Consider the following 14,970-nt stretch of genomic DNA (forward strand, 5'->3'; position numbering starts at 1 on the left):
GCTTGTCGCGCTCTCTCAGGCTCAGTCAGGAGCCTTTGTGTCGCCTTCGTAGAGCCGGCTAACGCCTGCCAGTGGACCTAGGAGGCCTATAGGCTTGGGCCTGGCCAATCAGGGAGCAGTTTACCAGGAAGCTGTGGGGTGCGTTATGATTACCAACAGGCACCGGCCATCTTTGAGGTTGTAAACCTCATTGTTTCAAGTATGAGCATCACGTAGCAAATGGAAATGAGCGCAGGTACGGATGGATGCGCTTGTGGATAAAATAAAATGAAGATGCCGGCCGTTGAATGAAGAAGTCTCTCTTTCAGTTTCAGAGTGCGGATGCACGATCTGGGAGCTGGATGTAAGCCAGCACGCTTACCTTTCTCCCTCTGGTGCACATAGTGTAGTGTAGGGCTCGTGATTTCACCCGAGGGGGTCCAGAGCTCCTGCTCTGCTCGCAGGCGGATAGAGAGTGGCTCAGTCAGGAACCTTTGTGTTGCCTTCATGGAGCCGGCTAACGCCTGCCGGTGGCCCTAGGAGGCCTATAGGCTGGGGCCTGGCCAATCAGGTAGCAACTTATCAGGAAGCTGTGGAGTGCGTTACGATTACCAAACGCCGCGGCCATCTTTGAGGTTGTAAACCTCATCGTTTCAAGTATGAGCATCACGTAGCAAATGGAAATGAGCGCAGGTACGGATGGATGTGCTTGTGGATAAAATAAAATGAAGATGCTGGCGGTTGATCAAAGAAGTCTCTCCTTCAGTTTCAGAGTGCGGATGCACAATAGGGGAGATGGATGTAAGCCAGCAAGTTTACCTTGCTCCCTCTGGTGCACATAGTGTAGTGTAGGGCTTGTGCTTTGACCCGAGGGGGTCCAGAGCTCCTGCTCTGTTCACAGGCGGATAGAGAGTAGAGAGAGGAGACAAGATTAGGAAGGGCACACCAACAATGAAGGGTGGTTTAGGACTCCCTCCATGCCATTTGAAGTGATTCATTTTGATTTATCGAAACGGAACGCTGCCAAAACCATGAATACTTATTTGTTGTGATTTGTGCCTTCAGCAAGTGCGTTGTGGCTTTCCCCTTGAAAGACAACACTGCTGTATCGACGGCCAAAGCCATGTTAAAAGAATATTTTCCTAGGTTTGGTCTGCAAAGAGTCATTTGGGATGACAATGGACCGCACTTTATCGCTGATGTCATTCTGCAAATATGTGCGGGATTACAGATCGATAAATGTTTTCACTCAGCGAGACATCCTCAGAGTGCCGGTTTGGTTTATCGCCACAACGGTATTTTGAAGAATAAATTAGCTAAGGTGTGTGCACACAGTAATTTTAAATGGCCTGAAGCTTTACCAATAGACCTTACATTCAAGTAGCACTTCCGCACAGTCGAAGACAGGACTTTCCGCCAAACAAGATTATAATGGGAAGGCCTGCACATGTATGGAATGCACCGTGAGCAAACAAGTTGACTGAAATAGAGTGCAGATAGATTCACCAACAAGTTCAAGCAGCCTTGCCAGAGAAATACGAGGGCCCAGGCCATCAAATTTGGCCTGGGGAATTCGTACTGCTGAAGAACTTCAAGAGGAAAATGGGCCTTGCGCTACGTTGGAAGGGGCCTTACCAAGTGCTGTTGGACACACAGACAGCGGTACGTGTGAGTGACAAGCGCCACTGGATACACGGGACACACCTGAAACGAGTGCCACTGCCTTTGACTTTTGATTGATGTGGTGAAAAGTAAATTGATCATCATGTGCCTGTCCTGATCAACACCAAGAGTGATACAACACCACTTCCTGAGCCTGTGTGGCTTAGGGAAACAGTTCCTTCTTCTTCCTCTGCATCGACTGACATTGTTTCTTCAGAGATCAACAATCCTTTGTTCAAGGACCATTCTGTACCTGGAGCTTTGAGGTAAAATCTTCATCCTGGAAATCGGATTTAGTTCAGGGATTGACAATACGATTTTGTAACAGAATAGGAAAGTGTAGTAAGAATACTACACCCACAAGAAACTAATGCCATTCCCTCATCATTCCCCTCCAGGACAAGATAAGGGCCAGGGAGCGGCAAAGAAGACTACAAGCAAGATTGGACACATGGTCATGTGCCACCAACGGATGAACTTATAAAGCCTATCAGTGAGGCTTCTTAACAGACGCTGAATGACTATGCCCGTGTTTGGGGTTGCTTGAATGAATGAGGACATGGTACATTTCCAGTTTGATGGGCCTGTATACCAAGGGCCATGGTCCCCGAGGTCACAAATAATAATAATTCAGGTGATAACTTGAATTAGGGTCACATTGATGCCTGTATTATGGTATTTGGAGAGTGCACATCCACTCGACACTCTATTGCCAACTGTTAGTGCATCCACAATGTCTCCCCTACATGTGTACGCCCACACTCTTCGTCCACGCGATCTCAGTCATAGAGGGGGTTACCATAAAAACACCCTCATGATGATAATGAATGCAACCCATGCTATTTTGAATACAACTAATTGTTGGGTTTGATCTCATCTGCCACAGCATGGTGAGAAGTGGGAAGGTTGGTATAGTCATCCTCTCCCTCTGTCTACTGCATGCATTGCCGCATTTAGGGCACTGTTCTTTGGACGATGGAACGACAGTGCCTCTGGTAACTTCGATGGTACAAAAGTTAATTAATTTGATCAACTGGTTTTGTTACCCTTAGGATGTTCAGTGTTTTCAAACAAAAGTACACTCAATATTGGCTCTATTAGGCATTCTGACAAATATTCCAAACAACATCAGTCAATGATTTATTTCAAAATGACTCCAGTACGAAATAAGGAAGTTGCTCTTTCATCATACACAATAAATCATGACCCTGATTCTGTCCTATTCTGTCTACGAAAAGAACGTTCCCGACCTATGGGCTCATATGATAAATGCATGAACACTGCTGTTCTGGTAAAAGAGGATAGGCCTCTGTTTATAGGGGTTCTATCTATTTAGTTTGCAGAAGTGAAGCCTATCCTTGGTTATCTAAACATTTGAAGGGTACATGTTATTTAGGAATACTGTTACCAGGGGTATACATCACTTCTACGGCCGATATATTGAAAACCCGCCGTAGGAGGGAAATAGAAGGTGACACTCCCCTGCAGGTATTGGGGGACATTGCTAAATCCATGGATCCGTTCTGGGGACAGGTAATCAACTCTCAAGACATTTGGAATTGGCTAGTATTTTGGAGAAAACTATCAATGAGACTACTGATATCATGTTCAAAATGACCTTGGAACAAAAAGCCATTAGACTAGTGGCCCTTCAGAATAGGATGGTGTTAGACATCATCCTCCCTGAATCTGGTAAGTATAATTGAATGACTACTTACCATCAACAATTAAATTCCATAACTATTAAACCCACATGTTGTGTACCTGTATCTATGGTCAGTATAATAGTCAGAGTAAGAGTGGCTGGGCCATGGTTAGCGGCGGGATTGTTCGGGGCATGCTGACATACTTGTCATAGTGACAGGTATGCTAAATTTGGGTTTAATAGTTATATCATTTGATTGATGATGGTTAGAAGTCGACATTGCAATTTGTGATCATCTGTGTTTTTATGTGTATGCTAAGGAGACTAAGACAACATTTTGGAGGCTGCTTGTCATATGCCTAGGTCCTGAAAATAAGATTGTCTGCCCAGCACCAGTTTTACTGGCTTCCAGGAGGCTACGTAAGAACTCCAGGCCAACTATAGGCAGACATCATCTTGGAGGATTTTGGCAACATGACCTTGTCCTTCGACTTAGTTGCTCCCCTCACCACCAAGTTCCGTAGTCCTCCTTAGGCATCCTCTTCACAGGCATACTCTGCAAAGGACGGGTGAAGAGAAGGAACTCACATGTGTGTGCCTGTTCGGGCCTGAACGGGCCAAGGGACAGATACACTTTCTTGCATTTCTCCTAAAAAGCAGTTGCTACACAATTATTCACAAAAAGACGTCCCCATTTGTCTCCTCCCTACACATCCAAACCCAGCCTCACTAGGCCTGAAATGGCCCAGTGCCCTGGGCAGTGCCAATAAGCTACTCTGCCAAACCTCATCAGTATTGATCTTGTCTTCATCCAGCACCCACAATAAACACACAGACTTCCCCTCATGCTTATCCATTCTCAGTCAGCAGTTTCTCATGCTTCAGAAATTGCTACCCTCATCTCATACAGCAACTTTGATGCTTGCTTCATCACTAAAGCATGGTTTACTCCATTCTCCCCCCATGTTTTCAACATCCTCTTATGCCCAGGGTTGATGCATAAAACATTCTGACAAGCTAAGAACTGCAGGAAGCAAAGTGGTAATTATTCACAGGATCTATCAAAAATGCCCTGCCATGCCCTCTAACAAAACAAGCTAGTTCAACTTACTTGGATACTAGTTCCCTCAATCTCACAAGGAATCTTTAACCTTCCACCTTATCAACAGACCAACTCACAGGAGTGACTCTTTCATTGATGACATCTCCAACTTACTCTCCTCTGCCAAAAAACACACACTAATAATGTCTTTCTCTGAGATCTTAACATCTCCCCAGATGACACTGACAGCTACACTTTTTTCACTGACCAGATCCATGCACCTTAACCAAATTGTGCTCTCCACCAGGCACAACGAAGGCTACTCCCTTGGTCTAGTCTTTACATAATGCTCCTTCATCACCTTCACAGACCCTAACTCACTTGGCTGGTCTAACCACCCGCCATCCCACTGTTGATCACCTACTTAACAATGGCTCACAAAGGTCAGGCTAAACACCCCATCACTCTGCATCACTCTGCACCACTCATTAAAGACATTCCCTGTCAATGAACTAGAAGCAAACTTTGAAGATGTCACCACCAAAGGGAATGTGTTGATCCTCCTAGAATTTATCTTGAATTGGTGATATACAACCCCTATAAATCAGCCCTCTGTCCTTTGGTACACACATGAGCGCTGTCTCCATCAAAGACTACATCAGATTCCTTGAGAAACATTTGTTTAAAAACTGTAACTCTGGTGATCATACAAACCTCAAATCTATCCAAACCAACCGTAGGCTTCTGACCACTGAGGCCAGAACTGCTTATTATTACAACACCATTGTGACAGCCTCTAAATGGTGCAAAACCCTCTCAGAACTAGTGATGCATTGTATTACAAGTTAACCCAATCCCAAGGTGCCAGCAACATAGGAAAATGTCATGAAATCAATAACTTCTCCATTAATAAATAAACCCAATCCAACACATCATTGAATCTACCACCTCCAGCTTTAACTGCACTGCGCCTCAATATGCTCACCCCCTCTCTAGACTGAATATTATCCTCTCTCTCGCTCTCTCTCTCCCCCAGAACTCTCAAACCCACCTCCTACTCTGATGATAGCATCTCAGCTCCATCATTAAACAAATGATGGGCCCAGTGCTTGATGCACTCCTAAGAATCATGAATCCATTCCTTACTTAAAGGTCATTTCCAGACGCTCGCAAGCCTGGTCTTATATGACCTCTTATGAAAAAACAGACCTAGATGACCTGGCTGTCTATCTGCCCATTAGGAACCTATTGTTTGTCAGCAAATTCTTTGAACGCATAGTCACTAGACTACTCACCAAAATAAAACAACTACACCGCCTAAACAATCAGTAGGGTTTATCCCCAAGTGCAACAACGACACAGACACCATCCAGTTGGTGAATGATGCCCACCAATCATGGATACGGGTGACTCATGACTTCTCATGCCCCTTTATCTCTCTGCTGCACTAAGCACTGTTGATCACTGCAACCACCTCTCCCTTCTCATTGACTGGATGAGAATCTCTGGCACTTTCCTCAATTGGTTTACTTCTTGGCTCTCAGACAGACACCAGCCTGCCCAGATGGACACATTGTTTTTTTTTTATTGTATCCTACAGTTAAGTGAATTACTTTTAATACATGACAGCAGGCCCATTACATATATGCAGGATAGCCAGACAACTGGATGAGCCGTAGTAGGATAACAACAGTTAAGAAGAGAAGAGTGAGAAACATTCAATCCTCTAACATTAATATTATACCATAGACATACCTATCCCACCTAATCTTCACCCCAGAATCGACAGTCTATCCCTCTTTTGAACATTGAATCACATGCCTACAATCTCAAATGTATTAACAGCATTGAATTTGAGTTGTAGGTGATCCCACACAATCGATTTCCAAGGAACCAACTAATGTATGAGAGGGTTGTCTGCCTGTCAAGGCGATAGGGAAATAAGAAAACATCAGCTGTGGATTTAGAGGCCAAAGTGACTATCATTTGGTCACAATTGCAGATAACTAGGTTACCCCTCGTTAAGCACTTCAAGTGATTCAGGACCAGCATCAGAATTTCCTCCCAAAATCTCCCAAGCCACTGATCTACAATATGCTACATCTCACCCATGGTAGCGTGCTTCATGAAAGGTACATTGAGTTAAAAGCCTTGTACAAACGTACAAAATCCACATAAGAGTGTTGCTCTGAGCGTGAGCTAATTTCCAGTAGAGCCCCAGACTGCTTAACATAATTTGCTTTTGAATCAGGCAGAGTTCAAACTTAAGACGAATAATTTCAGCAGGGACATAGTATGGCAGTCTCAGAAGACGCCTGGTCAGTTTGGGTTCGATCTTAATAACAACCTCCAGTGATCCGAGGGCCCAGATCTCAGCTATGTAACAAAAGATGGAAACAATTTTCGCAGTCTACAGCTTAAGCAGTGTTCCCACTGAGAAGCCTCCTCTCCTGCTTGAAAAAGAGCAAATAGCCCCCAGAGTTCTGGCAGAGCACATCTTTAGGCCATTCAGATGGGACACCCCTCCAGGATTGACTTTATGCCAAGACATACATCCTGGGACACAACCTCAATTGAAGTGCCCTCCACATTTCAACTGATTCTGACTGCGTATCTACGAGGAAGTTCAAATACCATGATATTGACCCTGAGGGAATTCAGGGCCAGAAGGGAGTTACGGTTACGGTGGTCCAGTGTTGATTGGAGAAATAGCAATGTCGACGGAATATCCCATCCATAATACCACCATATCGACAAACCTAGGTAGAAGGTACTTGGGATCAACCAGAGCTAACCCCATGTTTGAAAGGTAGCGATTGGAGAGATTGGGGGCTAGGATACAGCATTGTTTCAGGCCTATCTACATAATTGTGAATCCACACTTATGTTTCCCCATAACCCCCCAACCAAACCTTAACACTGGTTTCAGCATGTAGCAGCATGATCATTTTAAGCAGGCCTGATGGAGTCCCCAGCTAACCAGCTACCCCCAGAGTCTTGCACGTTCAATTGTGTCAAATGCAGCACTGTAATCTACAAATGATGCATATCTCGGTCTCTTACGAATCAGCCAAGCTTGCTGGATGATAGTGGTGAGGACTAAGTTGTTAACAAAAGTCGAGTAGCGCTTTCTTAAACGAGGTTGTTTCCAGGGGATGATGCTTCCAGCCTCTGCCTAGTTGGTCAGTTCATCCAATATGATCTGGGCAAAAACCTTGGATTAAATGTCCAGAATTGCCAGTAGGCGATCATTTACAGGGTCACTGAGAGCACCCTTTCGTATGAACTGGGACTAGAATTCTGTCATGCCAGGAATGAGGGTGTACCTGGGGGACAGCAATGCAACTAAAGAGGTGGTGGAGAACCTTTGCCCAAAGAGAGATGTCAGCCTTGATGATCAGATTACAAAGACTATCCGGCCCTGGAAAATGTACTGCTCTGATGAACCTGGCAACATCTTGTGTGCTTCTCCCAAATATCCAGGTTCCCACCTCTCGGGGCATTTAGGACTGACTGGGGTGGGATAACCCAAAGTGGCTGAGATATAGGCAGTCCATTCATGCTCAGAGACATCATTAGGGTCTAATGGAGGTGAGCTCTGGCCATTCACAATCTTCCAGGACTTCCTTGCATCATGAGTAATGGTTGTGATCACCAGATCGCGCAATTTTTGGCATTCTCTGGAGTACTTATGGAGTCTAAGCCATTTAGTATAGTTAAACTTAATCAACCGCCTGCCTTAATTGTGCAAAGCTGGATCTACAGCCTCACGCAATAACCTGCACAATTCTGCCCATATTGAACTCTTTTTTGTCATGGATTTCTTTATCAAAGCTGTGTCTATGTATCTTAACAGGGCCCATGGCCCTCCAGTTGTTCCCCCTGTTTACCCTGGGAATACTCTTAGAGACCTGGTTGGTGACCCCCTAGTATTGTAGTATTTTCTCTAGACCCAAGCTTACATCTCCCACAGAAGTTTAAACAGGCCATTGATATGATATCATATCATATGATATGGTATTTATAATGCGCCTATATGCACATATTTCAAGACGCGACAAGGCAAGGGAGGGGACACATAGGGAGGACAGAAAAAACAATGGTCTTACTAGGTCTAGGTACATTGCGATCATGCAAGTGGAGAGGAGAGGAGATGGGAGAAGTGCCGGGGGGATCAGAAAAGACCCTATGGGCTTTTATCAGCGCAGCCTCAACTCTGGTAGTATTCCATCCCACTGGAGTCAGTGCTCTCTTCAGAATAAACAACCCTGTGTTGCGGTCACCATAACTTGAACACTCCACATGAAGAGTTAAGATGACAGGAAAATTATCACTCTCAGAGCATTGGTGAATGTCCATGTCGATTACGATAGATGGTCTGTTAGCCAAAAATAGGTAGTCAGTGCTAGAACTGGAGGGAGAAGACCATGTAAACTGTGTTGGACAGTCCGATGGTTGTGCCCCATTCATCATAACAAATCCTCACGTGTAGAGTAGAGTCACCAAACTCAGGCCCCTAGGGCAACTGTGATCAAGTCGAGACTCATACCTAGGACCAGAATGGTGTGCGTCCGTGTCTCTGGCATCAGAAGCTTGGTTGCTGGGGATCCTGGAGTTAAAGTTCCCAACCAATATTGTTGGGAGGACATCGATCTCAAGGTCAAGACACCTCGCCAGATCTTTCATGACAGTGCTGTGGGGGGACAGCGTAGGGGGATGCTATAAAGTATAATGTCCTGTGCCCCAGATGAATCCTTTGGGGACAGTTGTCCAATCAAGATGTTAGGTGAGTGGCATGGGATCTAGGTCATCTGCAGGTTTTATTTTGCACCCAAGACTAGTCCACCCCTCAGACTACCAATTTTCCCCTTAATTGCAGATTTATGGAACTAGTGCCCACCCATCTAACACAAATGGATCCACCAGCCAAGTCTCCTATCTGCCAGAACTTCCTCGCATCATGATTAATGGCTGTCATCACCAGGACATGCATTTTTTGGTTTGTCTGGAGTACTTATGGAGTCTAAGCAACTTATTATAGTTAACCTTAATCAACCTCCTGCCTTCAGCGTGCAGAGCTGGATCTGCAGCCTCACGCAATAACTTTCACAATTTTGCACATATATATCTCTTTTTGTCGTGTATCGCTTCATCAAAGCTGTGTCTATGTATCTTACAGGGCCAATGGCCCTCCAGTTGTTCCCCTTGTTTATCCTGGGAATACTCTCAGAGACCTGGGTGATGAACCCCTCGTATTGTAGTATTTGCTCTAGACCCAAGTTTACATGGCCCACAGAAGTTGAAACAGGCCCTTGATATGATATGATATGGTATTTATAACACGACTAGACACAAGTGTTTCAAGGAGTGACAAGGCAAGGAAGCGTAAACAGAGTGAGGACAACAAAAACAACAATCTTTCTAGGTCTAGTGACATTGAGATTATGCAAGTGCAGGGGAGAGGGACGGGAGAAGTGCCGGGGGGAAATCCGAAAAGACCTGACGTGCTTTTACCAGTGCATCCTCAACTCTCATAGGGGTCCATCCCACTCGAGTCAGTGCTCTGTTCAGAATTAAGGACGGTCACCATAACTGGAGCACTCTACATCAACAGTTAAAATGACACGAAAATGATCACTCTATGAGTGTTGGCGAATTCCCATGTTGATTATTATAGATGGTCTGTTTGCCACAAATACGTAGTCAATAATGCTAGTACTGGGGGGAGAAGACTGTCTAAACTGTGGTGGACAGTGCAATGGTTGTGCCCCATTAATCATAACAAAGCCATGTGTGTAGGGTAGAGTCACCCAACTCAGGCCCCTATGGTAACTGATCAAGTCGAGACTCATACCTAGGGCCAGAATGGTGTACGTCCATGTCTCCAGCATCGGATGCTTGGTTGATGGGGATCCTGGAGTTAAAGTCCCCAACCAATATTGTTGTGAGGACATTGGTCTCAAGGTCAAGTCACCTCACCAGATCTTTCATGACAGTGCTGTGGGGAGCAGCGTAGGGGGGGATCATATATATTAACAAGTATAATGTCCTGTGTCCCAGACGAGTCATTTAGGGACACTTGTCCAAGCAAGATGTTAGGTGAGTGACATGGGATTTAGGTCAGCCACATGTTTATTTTTTTGCAACCAAGACCTATCCACCCCTGAGCCTACCAATCTTCCCCTTGATTGCAGATTTTGTAACTATTACCAAGCCATCTTAAACCAATGGATCCACCAGCCAAGTCTCCTAATGTGCAATAATACTAAAGCAATCAACAATCATCACCTTCCTAATCACCCCGCCCCTCCAGCCCAATACTTAATTCATTCTCTTAGCAGATTTCAATCTAGGCTACAAAGACCCCTCTGACCACAAGGCCTCCGCCCTCGCAGCTAGCATTGAAGAGATGAACTTCAGCCAACTGGTCCTCTCGCCTACCCACAAAAAAGGAAGAATGCTTGATTAGATGCTCCCTTGCAACATTCCCCTCCAAGTATCCTCCATTGTCCCCCTTCCTTGAGCTGATCATTTCTTGATCCTCTTCATTTGTACCACCACTACCAAAAACGATCCTACTATCAGCGAACCCCATAGCATCACTGCCACACACACCCGTAAACTCACAGCTGAGCTTCTGACTACCTTCATCCTAGCTTTGCTCAAATCAGCCCCAGACAATTCTACCCCCAAAGTCATCCTAGTATCTTACAACACTGCACGGCTCACTGCACTTGATGAATGTGCTCCCCTCAAAACCACCTCCCAAACAAATTGTACCCTGATGATCTAGCCTCCCTCCAGAACAAGAAACGCGCTCTTGAACATCTCTGGAGGAAGAACCCTACCTCAATTACCAAAGCAACCTTCCAGGGTTCATCTGATACCTATAAAACAGCCATAATTGCCACCAAAACCAACATCTTTAACACCAGAATCTCTGAAGCAAGCTCCAACACCAAAGAGCTTTTCAAAATTATTAGAGAGCTCGAAACCATACACCCCCATCCGACAATTTTCCTAAAAACAAGGCATGGTGCACGCTCATCCAAACTTCCTTTGATACCAAAACACGGAAACTAATGGGCAAAGCTATTCTCAAAAAATCCCTTCTACCACCCTTGCCTAACCCCCCTGGACAGCACCACCATGACTGCAACCAATACTCCACAGTTCCAATTATCTGCCGTCTCCCCCTGAAGTCCTCACAAAAATCCAGAACCTGAAAGCATCCAATTGTATTGACGGCACCTGCCCAGCTCACATTGTGTCTGAGCTTATGCCTTAAGCATAAAACCCATCAACGCTATCAAACCCTTCCTAACCGAGCCTAACTGCCTCTCTATCGCCAGAGCCACTGTAGGCGCAAAGTTAGACTACTGCAGCTCACTCCTTGCAGGCACTTCCGGTAAAAACCTGAACAAACTACAGATCACACAAAATAATGAACTCAGGGCAGCACTAGGTATCCCACCAAGAAGGAACCACATCACTCAAGTGAGACAAGCAGCGCACTGTCTCCCAATCAATGACCGCATTACATTTAAGATTGTCACCACAGCCCACAAATGCATAAACCACACAGCCCTGCCCTAAATCTCAGAAACACTCTCGAAAGCCACATCAGCAAGACCCATAAGAACCCACTATGCTAACCAACTCACCATTCCATGCATCAACAAAGCGAAGGCTGGAGGTTTAGGCTTCCCTTACTTAGCCCCAAAGCTATGGAAGGCCCTCCTTTCCTCACTCCGAGCTGAAACCTCCCTACTCGCCTTTCGAAAGAATCTGAAAACCACTCTCTTCAACTAAACCGTCATAGAAAACTACCACTGATATGTAACTAAGCAAATCTCTTCTCATGTAACAATCTGTAACATGTATAACAATGATATGTAACTCGGTGATTCCTTCATGGAACAATCATATGTAACTAAGCAAATCTCTTCTGTAACAAACTGCAAAATGAGATTAACAGTGATATGTAACTAAGTAAATCCTTCATGTAACTAGTGCCACATTGCCTAAGGGCTGTTGTGCTCTCAACAAATGTGAATAAATAAATAAATTGTCAGAATGTGTGCAGAACCCTTGACTCCTACCATAGCTATCTTCATTAACACATCATTTAAATCCACTCAATTCCCACTGCCATCAAAGAAGCTTGGGTTACACCTCTCCTGAAGAAATCCACCCTCTATCCCACCATCCCCACTATCTCCCAATCACCACAGTACCTTATCTCCTCAAAATCCTGCACCGCACTGCCTACTCGCATCTTCAATCGCACCTTGAAAACCATAATCTACTAGGTATCCGCCAAACAGGCTTTAGGTCCAGACACAGTACAGAATCTGACCTCCATGATCTTAAGATCCAGCTTGACCACATTAGGGATCATGGTGAGCTTGCAATCCTCCTCCTACTAGTCCTCTCTGCAGCCTTCGACCTGGTAGACCATGAAATCCTCTGCAAACACACCACAACACAACTTTCCACCTCGCACCATAAGCCACCTTATGGAGCCAATCCTTCCTATCTGGCTGATCCACTAAGGTCTTTGCAGGCCCCAACTCAACCGACCCCATACGTGTTTCCTACAGTGTCCCAAAATGTTCCTGCCTCTCCCCCACCCTCTACAACATGTATACCAACTCCCTCTTCGACCACCTAGACAGCCTCAACATACCCCACACCAATGTTGCAGATGATACGCAAGTCCTCCTCAAAATCACTGGCAATCACAAACTAGATTCTACCAACATTAACTGTGTGGTCAGCATCATACAGGCCTGGATGGCTACCCATAATGACGAAAAAACAGAGCTCCTTGTTGTGGGCTCCCCACCCACCTAGAACAGATGTGTCAGGAGGAGCAAGAGAAAAAAACAAGAATGGGCACAGGAGCAATGGAAATATGACAACAGGAAGAGAGCAATTGAAGATAAGAACAGAAAAGAAAGGAAGAGAGAAGAGGAAGAAGCACAGAAATTAAGGGTTAAGAGAATACAGAGATGAAGAGAAGAGGAAGATAGGAGAGAAGAGATAAGACAAGAGGAGGGTAAAATTAGAAGAGAGGCAAGAAAGCAAAGAGAATTAGATAAAGAATTAGAAAGTAAGAGGAGACAACGGGAGCTTGATATTAACTGCATTCAAAAGGAGCTAATGGAACCAAGTACAACAATACGATGGGACAGAATAGAAGAGTTTCTTCCGAATGAAGGAGGCAACATCAGGAGCCTCTAGAGGAATGTTAGATTAAGAGAATTTTGACATACGAAGCATCGGAGATAGGATCAATCAGGCGTATCAAGAATTAAAGGGAGGTAGCAAATCGGGAAGCCAAGGGAAGGATGATCAATCCCTAGTATTTCAATTATGAAATGAAGAAGAAAATGCATTTCATCTAGAGCATAGAGCCTTGTCCTTGAGCAGGCTGAATCTAGATAAGGGTGATGGGGACAAGAGTCACACGAGTTGGGGTCTAGACATGTCAGATGAGGAAAGAGAATTCTTCTGAGGGGAAGAGGGAGGAGGTGCATGTGCCCCTAAGGGAAGCCTGCAGATGGACAAGGAGGTAAGATGGTCCAATCTAGAGCAGCCTAAGGAAAGGACACCAGATCCCATAGCATATCCAGAACATTCCAAAGGACGATCGTATAGCAAGAAGGGAGAATCAGCACAATATGTGAGCAGATTAAGGTAATTTCCAGGGAGGAGAAGTTCAGGGATCATTGTCCTTACCATAGATAGGCAGGCAATGTGAGCCGATTGCAGGTTAGGGTTTACGCAATTTCCCTTATGGGAAAAAGGGGGAGCAAGTATATTCCATGGCCACAGATGGATAAGGAAAATGTAAGATGCAAACTCTCGAGTTTCACATCGGGTTCAGGAAAATTGATTTACACATTAGAAAAAATGACAGGAGGAACTACGTTGACCATTGGAGACATTAAGGGTCTTCTAGCAGCTATATTTGGGAAAAAGAGCTGATGACATATGGAGGAGAGCAGACTTTTCAAGTGTGACAGCACAGAACACAGCGCACAATGGAGCGCTGTTTAAAAATTATAGGGCAGATGTGGAGGGCTCTCAGAGTTCAGTATCCTGACACATCAGATATTGGTGCAATTATGACACGTAAGATGAAAGAAGATGAAGACCCTTCTGCTTACATTAAGGATATTCAAGAGTGTTGGACTCTTGAAACGAAGGAGCCATGGGGAAAAATGGTTGCATTATTTTACCACATTTTATATCAAGGGTTGCCCAAGCCATTACAGAGACAGATTAACAAATTGGTGGGAATGGAAGCCAAACCATAGGCTGTGATACATTTGACAATAGTGCATCACTGTTGGCTGTAACAGGAGAAACAGAAGACAAAAGATGAGGCTAGGAAAACTGAGGAAGCTAAATTAGTTCAGAAGAAATTATCAAAATACACCATAGATTGGGTGGTATTGACAAGCAGAGGAGGGCTGGGAATACAGCAAGCAGTGGGTACATCGCAGGAAAATAAACAGTGCCCGATGGACCAAGGAGGGAATGGGTTCATGCCACGAGGTACAGATCTAGGATATAGAGGAAGGGGGGCTGGATTTCAAAGCAATCAAGGTGGGTTTCAAAATGCACAGAATGA

This window comes from Ambystoma mexicanum, chromosome 4p (genome assembly GCF_040938575.1).
Source record: "Ambystoma mexicanum isolate Mex_15411 chromosome 4p, UKY_AmexF1_1, whole genome shotgun sequence".
NCBI classification, from domain to species: Eukaryota; Metazoa; Chordata; class Amphibia; order Caudata; family Ambystomatidae; genus Ambystoma; species Ambystoma mexicanum.